The 10,023-nt window shown below is 41.4% G+C and overlaps 2 long non-coding RNA genes across 2 annotated transcripts; both read left to right on the top strand.

Moving 5' to 3' along the window:
* The first annotated feature begins 302 nt into the window (after positions 1-302).
* On the top strand, positions 303-1,011 carry LOC119024766. Its single transcript, XR_005076595.1, has 2 exons — positions 303-528; positions 655-1,011. It is a non-coding gene; the product is annotated as an uncharacterized LOC119024766 (long non-coding RNA).
* A 2,129-nt stretch (positions 1,012-3,140) lies between these two features.
* On the top strand, positions 3,141-9,894 carry LOC119023782. The gene is made up of 2 exons (XR_005076334.1): positions 3,141-3,247; positions 9,674-9,894. It is a non-coding gene; the product is annotated as an uncharacterized LOC119023782 (long non-coding RNA).
* The last annotated feature ends 129 nt before the right edge of the window (positions 9,895-10,023 follow it).

Raw genomic sequence — 10,023 nt, 5'->3', positions numbered from 1 at the left:
AGGAAATGCATTGGATGAGGTTTAATATGATCACGGAAATACCAGGAACAGGCAAACAAAGGAGGAACATCAGGGAAACTGAACAGCAGGATAACAGAGACTGAACAGACGGACCAACAAAGACTGAAGGAACAACACAGCCTTCGATACAAACCAAACCAAACAAGGGGATGAGATGCAGGTGGAATGAGCCGGAGAAACACAGGTGAGGGAAATAAACGGAAAAAAAGAAAACGCTGGAGGAGGGAAGGGCTGATGAGGGAGCTGCAGCGCAGGTGTGGAGGGAAGGCGGAACTCGGGGAACAGAACTGGGCTGATCAAACAGATACAAGACAGGTGTGGAGGGAAAATCAGGCTGGGGAAGTAAAACAGGAAGGGGGAAAGAGAAAACAATGTAAACCTCAAAACCTAGAAAACAAATGACAGGACCATGACGGGATGCTTTGGGGTGGAAGGTCTGGACTGTTTGAACTTTAAAATCCTGGGTCGACATATTGATACTTCAGGTACTAAACCCAGGATCAGCAGGTGATATGTTAGAAGGAACATTAACCATACAGTAAAATATCAAAGTATATCAGTATCTGATTCCCTCCCTTCCAGCCCAGGAGTGGAGAGGCGGAGCAGGGCTAATGTTCCTGTCCATTTCCACAGATTCCCAGCAGCGGTACCTCCGGTGTGGTTATGAGCTCCACCGAGCACAATTCTATTCACAGCCGATGATGCAAACAGTGAAGGATTAAACTGGGGTGGTGTGAACCTTAGACACGCACTGCCTCCTGGTGAAGCACACGGCGGCCAGGTGAAAAGAAGCAGCTGGGGGTTCGGTGCGTCATGGAGGCAGCACATTGTGTCTGCAAGGTCGCTAGTTAAGCTGGCAGTGGCAATGCATCCTGTTTGATTGCTGTAGGCTGGATTTACTCTTTACTGCTTGTGTTTGAAGACCTAATGTTTCATTTTTCTAAAGGTCTAGAGATGAGGACGACAGTAAAGTATCATTACCTAACTTTACAGTAACTATATGCTCCTTGGCTGTAAGAGTAACACTTTGGCAGCACTGTAACTAGTAAATAAGTAAATGCAACGTGAGAGTGTTTGCAGCATGTGTTCGACAATTCAGTTTTTATATATTTGGAAATGCTACGAAAATGGCATCACCTTCAAAACTGAAGATGATAAGCAGTGTTTTTACGACAGCCAAACCAATTTCACATAAACACAAATCAAATCAGACCCTTATGGGTCCAGCAAACAGTGTGTTCCAACGTTGAGATTAAAGGGGCACTATGTAATTTTGGAGAAGAAATTCAAACTCAGAACTGAATATTTACGATATTAATGAGGTAATAATACACATTCAGAAATGTTCATTTTTTTCCATAAGCGAATAAACAATGTGACCTCAGAGGAAAATAAGGTCACAGACCACACACAGACACAGAACACTGTTTGAAGCTAGAGAGGTTGCAGGGTCCACCACATATAAACAAAGTAAAACAGTATGAAATCTTGTCGTGATTTAAAGTAAATTAGTTTTATTCTGCCATGAAAACTTAAACTTAGACTTTTTATCATTTGTTCAGTTGTTTCGGAATGAGGTTGTGTTTCATCTAAAGGTTGAACTTTTTCTTCATCAACTAAAATGAAATTCATGTTGGTTAGAGTGACCTTTGTGCTGCTGGCATACCGTAAATTACCAAATAATAGTGCGGCGGAGGAAACTATTCAGCCGACCAGCACTCGCGGCAAAACCTCATCTCTGCTGTCACTCACGGTGGCGTACATTTGTTTGGCCATCGCCCTGATCATTTTGCGGGACACTCTCTCGTGGCTTGCCCGTTCGCTGATAACTCATTCCCACATGTTTATCTCAGGCTCCTCGCTAGCCTTCTTCCTGAAGCTCAGTTTGATTTTTTCACCTTTTTCTCTCACTCTCTTGGGGTCGACAGAGAAACGTCTAGCGGCGGCTTCTCCCGAGTTTTCCTCTGCATATTTTGTGACAGAAAGTTTAAATTTCAAGTACACTCTGAAATTACACCTCTTTTTACTTAACAGGTCTTAAAAACTGTGAAACAAATTGTCTTTTTTTTTTTTTTGTTAAAGATTGTTCATTTCTGTTATACTTTTTGATGTATCCTAATGTAAAAAAGTCGCTCTGAACATTAGTAAAATTGTAATGGTGTGTTTATCTCATCATCCTAAATAAGACAAATACAGTGACAATAGGAAAACAACATCTCCCTGGACCTCTGGTGCAGATGGAAGAGACGATCCATTGTAGGTTTTTTATAGAATGTGTTGCTTTATGTTGCTGATAGATGAGCCGGGTGGGTGGATACTCCACTGTATCTAATTAAAGTGACATACAGTAAAAAAAGAATGTTGCATCTCTCTCTCTCTTCATTCTCTGTGGGAATGAAGCTGTACTATAACACAAGCCCTGTTCACTTTATCAGATTTCCCCTCAATGTTTTGGCAGCTGACTAGAGAACAAGATTAAGATTTCCTGACAATATATTTCGAAATTCCCTCTTTTTTTGTCATAAATGTGTCTGTGTATGGGGATCTATGCAGCAGGCACCATATTTTGGCATGCAGAAAAGCTTCTCTGTCAGAACCAGAGAATTACTTATTTTAGCTGCCAACTGTCAAAGTAAGTCTTATATAGGACTCTTGGCAGGGTGTTACTTCACCAACATAGTGTATTTGAAAACACATGTATCACTAGACTGACATAGATTTCAAAGGATCTTCTGCTCCACAGTTGTGCCTTTAAACAACAGCATATGGAGCATTAAGAAAGCATGGTTCCCTTGACATTGTAAAGATTAGAAAACTGTGCTAAAAACACTTAAAATAAATTGGATGGACCAGCAGGAATCAGCAACAGTTTAGTGTTTCTGTCAGTCCCCAGGCTGGGCTGCGGATGCATTGTGGTAGAGTCTTTGCAGGACTGGTTGAATAAGGTGACAGCTCTTGGGAGGAAGTAGATTACAGTCCTGTTGCATCTCCCAGGTGGAAGCCTCTTGAACAGATTTCCTAGGTGTGCTGTGACAGCAATCCTGCGAGCCATCAGCATAGTGCAGCTTCTTCATGGAGACCATTTGACAGCCAATCACCTGCTCAGCAGTGCAGACAATATGGCCAAGCTTAGCTTTGGCTCGCAAAGAGGCAGGGAACCAGCCTTTGACGGAGGATGCCGCCGTCTCAATAGAAGTGCAAGGAAAAGTTGGACTCGTACTGCCTGGTAAGTCCTAGCTTCAGCCACCTGAGAGAGAAGATGCCAAAGTGGGCTGCTTCTTGATCGTTATCATATTAATGGTGTTGAAACAATCAGAGGTGAAATAAACAGTTTACAGCAGACTGACTGTGTTTTCCGGGGCCGGAACTACACACTCATTCACATACACACAACAACAACTGCACTGCCATAAGAATATGCTCACTAACTGATTCCAGTATATATTTTCGCGTATCTATTTATATTTTGGTTTACAACTGGTTGCAATTGTTATGTATTTATAGGAAAATGAGTTTCAACTTATACAGAAGCAGTGTAACAGTATTGTTATATAAATAGAAAACTTACATTTACAGAGGCTTCCTGACATTTGATGAGGTGAAACAACTGAAACATTCTTTCCCAAACATTGATGTTAAAGTTGTTTATGTATAAAAATACATGAATATATAAATGTATTAACATTGAAAGATTTTTGAAAGATTTTTAAAAATATATTTTCCAATGTTATTTTATAAAGGCACCTGGTGTCCTTTTCTTCTCTGTCTGGCACCCCTAGTGGCAAGATCTGACCAAGAGAACCATAATTAAAAAATGAACCCAAATGAAATTCATGTTGGTAAGAGCGGCCTTTGTGCTGCTGTCATATGATATGTAGACCCAACCATACACTACACTCTCCTCCCTCCCAGAAAAAAGGCTTCTGAGGGATGAACAATGTCAGCTGACACCTGTTTTACTGTCTTATTGAGAGAGAATGGTCACTTTTCATGGGATCCCCAAAATGTGTCAGATGTATATCAATGGGTCATTTTAAACTTTTTAAACCTGTTGGAGAGGACATGCCAAACAAGCCTTATGCCGATATTTAATAATAGCCAGAAGGTTTGGTAAAGAGTAACTTTAGTGAAGTTTAAGCAATATCATTTAGATCAACAATAGGTCAGATGAGTAACATGGGAATTCCACTTGTTGCATCTACATTGTGGAGTGGCTCTGCTATGATTTTGCTCGGTGCTCCATCATCCGTCAAACTCCACCGGCTGCATTTTGAGTGCAGCACGGGACAGAACTGCCGGACAGCTGGAGTTGTGAGACCAAGGATTTCCCATGATAATTACAGAATCATGCGTGATAAACACAACAACAAACTGACAAAAGTTTAGAGTTGCCAACTGAAGGATTAGAAGAAGTGGTTGAACGTGTCTCTTTTTTTTTTTTGACATTTTTAGTATGAAAATTAACCAGATTAAATTTTGTTGTTTCGGTCTCTGACTGCCTGTCTGCTCTGTGTTGAATTTGGCTGCATGGATGCGCTGTGCCCTGGCATCTGGCAGAAATAGAAGCCCTGTGTATCTGTTGTGGAACTGTCTGGACTGCCAGAGCTGCAACAGAGTAAATACACAACACGGCGAATCAGAGACAGACTAAACACATATCTGGTGGAATTTAGGGCTAAGTGTAGTGTGAAAGGAATCAGTCTTAGTTATGAGTCAAGAGACAATTATCATGTTCCCATCGGCCCAGTGTAGCATCTTTCAGTTCTTTGTTTTGATCTAACAACTTTACAGTTTTGTTAGCTTGCCAGGATTGTTTCAAGCAGCAGGCGCCTGGTTGGAGAGGAAAAAACAACTGTATGCTACCTTGCCAAATACAAAGTTTAGTGACTAGCTGGTAAACAACAGAGACTTTAGCAGATAAGAACAAGCAGGACGAAGGACCGAATATTTTACACAGGAATTCTTGGATAACAATGCTGAAAGAAGAGTGAATATTAAACATTCATCAGAGAGAACAGCTCCATAAAAATGCTAATGTCGCTGTGTGCTCTGAGAGTGCAATTAGGCCGTTTACTGCTAACGTATTTGCTATCTCAACTTTAGAATATAATAAGCCAATGCTGTGTTTACAGCCTGTTGTGCTGCCTCCAACCATATATGTGAATGGTTTCAGATAAAGCAACTAAAACTACCTGGTTACAAATACAGAACCACTGTCATGGTTACAAAGACAGAAACCAATGTGAATGTTGGTAAGAGCCATGACCACCGTTGTCAAAGTCAAATAATTTTTAGGCTTGACCATCTACTTTGACTTTGTCTTGTGATGTTTAACCACTTCAGACTTTGTGAGAGAGGGCAGTCATTAGTCACTTGACCCCTTAAGATAAGGTTCTTATGGCCGTTAAAGGTGGAATTTGTATAAAGAAGGCAAGAATTTGTCTGATCACATATCGTACAATGTAGTGAAACTGGCACTCTGTATTTAACCCATTCTGAGGGCCAAATCTCATCTTTTGTTGAACGGCACTGACAGAAGAATCAACCTTATTGCGCATTGATGTCTTCAACCAATGTTTCGCGGAAACCAGCGTACCCCCAGAAAGCATGGGGAGAACATGCTCTCTGCAGAGAAAGGTCCTGCCCCAGTGGGATTTGAAGGCAGGACCTTCTAGCTGTGAGTCAACAGTGCAAACCACTGCACCACCACGCTGCATAAACTTTGAAGGTACTGCTGTAAATATAGCCAGCAGAGCTACTGAAAACTGCTGCTTTTTGCCAGCTGTCCTCGGTTGTAGTTAGTTACCGTATCTACTGTAATTGGCTCACGGCTCAATTAGTTGTGGAGCTAGTCACAGATGTTGCCAGGAACGGGACCTTGGATCACGAGGGAGTCACCTCAACCAGGTTTCAGCCAAAGGGATTTAGAGTTTAAGGGGCAGTTAAGCTCGTTATTGTTCAGCAAAAGAGAGAAAACTTGAACAGGTTTAAAAAAAAGCCGCTGCTTCGGTGCCAGCTTTTGTACAAGGGCTATGGGCCACCCCAACAGTTAATGGTTTTCTGAAACAGAAACAAATGCTGTTTAAAGCTGCTGAACAAATGACTAATGCTGTTGTTTTTGCCGTCCTTGGCCCAAAGAATCACGAGTCACGAGTGCCTAACTAAGCTGCTAATCTCAAGAGCAGAGGGGTCTGACTTATTTTAGAAAAACAGATGTCATCGTATTTGGAGTTAAGAACGTGTTTAATGCCGATGTTAAATGTTTAGCAACGGGTGCTGGTACTGTTCAGGTATGAGCTCGGAGAAGAAGAGGTGTTGGGAATGAAAAGGGAGCCAGAAAAAAAAGGAAAAAAAAGTCCCTGTGGTGCACTGCCCTAAAGCATCCTAATTCCAAATCTCTATTTTTTGCTCTCAGCTGTCAAAGTATGCAGAGATGATGTGGCAACCAGCTAATGGAGGGCTACGAGGCTTGTCGTACAGTCTGGCTGCTCACTTCTGTTGCACAACAGTTGAGACAGAGTGGTGATGACAGCAGTACCAGTGGATGCCTGATTCATAATAGGTGGAAAGCAATGATGGCCACCACTGTGCTGCGAGTCACACTACATCCACTGTGGCCAGCACATCAGAGCAGATTTAGAGGCGAGGATGAATGGGCAGAGGAGGGGAATAGGTAAGCAGGCTGCAGCTTTAGTGTGAGAAGCATGAAGGATGACACACGCACACACTAATGCAGATTCAGAAAGCTATAATGCCTTGATCCCACATGCCGTCCCCGCACGTACACACAGACAATGTATATACATCCACATTCAGGGCATGACAGGCGTGAAAGCCAGCTGTCTGCTTCTAATGGGTTCTAGTGGAATAAAGCTTTCCTGCACAACAGTGCCACAGGAGGGGGAAAGGAAGAGACTCAGGGAGGAAGGTGAGGCTGAGTGTGAGGAAAATGGTAGCCACGGTAGCACTTACTTTGAGGTTGAATCTTGGGAATTTTAATGTGGGTATTTACTGGAAACTCATAGCAGAATTCACAGACAAACCCACAGTGACCAGTATTTTTAGAACTTCTAGCAGCTGAACTCCAGGGATAGAAAACGTACACCGTTTTGTTGATCCACTATTTAGGTTTGCATTTCTTCCCAGAGCTTGAATGGATGGCCATGTAATGCTGCACAGATATTCATGGTCCACAGATGATGCACCCTACCGACCGTGACGATCCCCAGGCCTTCACTCGTTATACAATGGAACTTTCATTTATTTATGACTCTGCAGCATCAGTCTTTAACAGGGGCCCACGACTCCTCGGGGGACCTCAGAGTTACTCCCAAGGGAGGTCATCAAATCATTGTTTAATATGGTTTGAGAGTTTTAAGTTTTGAACAGTGAAGTGTCACACATTTAATCAACATATTATTAGAAAAGATTAAATAAACAGACACTTGATTTTCATACCAGTCATGACGCATGATCTGTTGTGCTCTGTCAAGAAAACAAGACAGCAAGCTAACCTAGCCTTATATTCAATCACTGTGCGCCACCTATCCATACTGGTTAGTATCACTGAAACATATTGTTGTTGTTGTTGTCTGTATTATTATCAATGTATATGGACAGTCTGTCAGCCGAGGGGTTGTTCAGTGAAATGCAAGTTCTCATCGCTTTAAGCTTCTCACAAAACAAACATTCTATAAATGGTTGAATTATACAGCATTAAGCTGTAAAACATTATTAATGGTGGAGTGTCAAAGATGAGTTCAGGGTCTCACAGCTTTCAGAAAAAAACCTGCTCTGTAGTCTGGTGTTTCGGCAGCGGAAACTCCTGTAAAAAGTATCTTCTGGTCATACTGAACATTAATTGCATTCCCATCAGTCCCACCTGCACAAACCGCTTGGAAGCAAATGTTCACATTTCAATTCACTCGATTAAGACAACCACATCATCATAACAACATCAGTATCACACCTGCGAAATGTCAACATGTTGGCGTCGTTATTGTAAGCATGTTTGCATGCTGCCATTAGTGACACCATCGTGGCGCGCTACAGCTTTACATTGCCATTAGCAGGGCTGCAAACCCTGTTAGCATTCTCGCCTGTTTTTGTTTGGATGTCCTGAAATAAAACTGAGTGGGCATAAGCCTCGCACGACATCAATACACAAAACAGACATCTGTTGTATACATGCCTTCATACAATTCATATTCATTGAGAATTATGCACTCAGACCTTCAGTCAGCCCACTCAAGGCACAAACACAGTAATCACACATATGCACACACACAGAGGTAATTGTTTGGAAAGACAGAGAGTGAGAGAGAGACACTGTACATTGTGTTATTGGTGGAGCACACTATAAAGGCAGCAGGGGCTCAAGCTAAAGAGCATTATAACTGCAATGTGTTCCTTTGTAATAGAGGGTGAAAGTGCCAGACTCCCTTAAAGATTGTCAGATTTGTGTGAGTTGTTGAGACAGAAGTTCATTATCAGTTTTGTGAAACACTGTCTAAATCAATTTCTTAATCACTGGTCCCCTCTTGTGAGTTCAGCAAATACCCAATTCCTGAATTCTGCTCTCCGTCTTCCTTTTTTTAGTTTTTCATTTGGCAGCTCCGCAGGAAGACTAACCATCTTATTGTACTTCAGCAGCATAATGAATGGCCAAACAGCTGCAGCGGGAATTGATCTGACAAGTAGTATTAGCTAGGCAGAGCATTACTGTATTATTATTCGTTTTTGTATTATTACTGTTGATATTACACTTAATGCATACGTGCATAAAAAAATTCAAGCTCTCTTGTGGCACCAGAACCGTTAACTTTATCTATCAAAATACTTCAATCTTGTGTTCAATCTTCAGCTTCAGCCCTCCAGTTACCATTAATGCTAAAATGGTGCCTTGCAGTGTGAATTTCTAACTTGGTGGAAAGTGAAATCTGTAACTGAAAGAACGCACGGGTGACCCCATCATAAATTCAAGGCTCCATCACCAGAATGGAGTGCAGAGAGGCTTTACACATGCAGAGTGCAGATGATAGCAGAGATGTTACATTAAAATGTCCTTGAAAAACACCCTCAGACGTCAAATCATAAACAAGTGGATGAAATCATCCATGAAATGGTTGCGTGCAGCGGATCCTCCTCCCATGCCACTGCTCATTTACCTCAGTTCGACACTATAAAAAGATCACCTCACACCACAAATGCTCTTTAACTTTCTAAATAACATATGTTAAAACATTTCTTTTAACAAATGTATTTACTGTAAAAATATAGTATTCATTTTATACATGGTGTAATATTGTAAGACATTTTACCTCTAAATTCAAGTAGCACAAAAGAAAGACTGCTAAATAATCAACTGTAATTATTATAATGTCAAATCATTTCAGTTTTCAGACACAGAAATCCCCCTCACCCCTCACCCATACAAACCACAGACACAACCACAACATGTTTTGTACATCTCTGCAGTCATTTTGGATCACTTTATCCTACTTTTGAATCACTTTGTTGTCATTTTTGCATTTCCTTAGTCATTAGTTATTACTTTGCTGTTGTTTCTCACTGATGTCATTTTTCATCTTTTGAAGGCCATTTTGTATCAATAGCTTTGTCATAATTTTTCCATCACTTTGTGTGTCTTTAGATCCCACTGACTTCATACAGTGGTTCTGATTCTAACAAGCCAACCACTTATCTGTGTGGCGCCGGGGCAACCAGGTGGGACCTGCGCTGGCCCTGGCCACCTCTCTGGCCCTGCCTCTGATTATGGGGAAGAAGAATTGGGATCAATGCAGAAGAGAAGAAGTACAGTTTATCCTCATTAGCTTTGCAATGAAAATAAAGAAGATGAAACACTTTCCATCACTTTTTAACACTGCTACTTTTTTTTTTTTTCTAATGTGTTTGTGCCAGGAAGTGGAATATAGGAGCAGAACAACATTATTCAGCTCCAATACAAATCAAGAGTGTTCCATTTCATTAGACCCCCTGACT

The sequence above is a fragment of the Acanthopagrus latus genome, chromosome 8, assembly GCF_904848185.1.
Source record: "Acanthopagrus latus isolate v.2019 chromosome 8, fAcaLat1.1, whole genome shotgun sequence".
In the NCBI taxonomy this organism is placed as follows: Eukaryota; Metazoa; Chordata; class Actinopteri; order Spariformes; family Sparidae; genus Acanthopagrus; species Acanthopagrus latus.
Note: the sequence above shows the minus strand (reverse complement) of the source record. Positions and strands in the feature narration are given on the sequence as shown.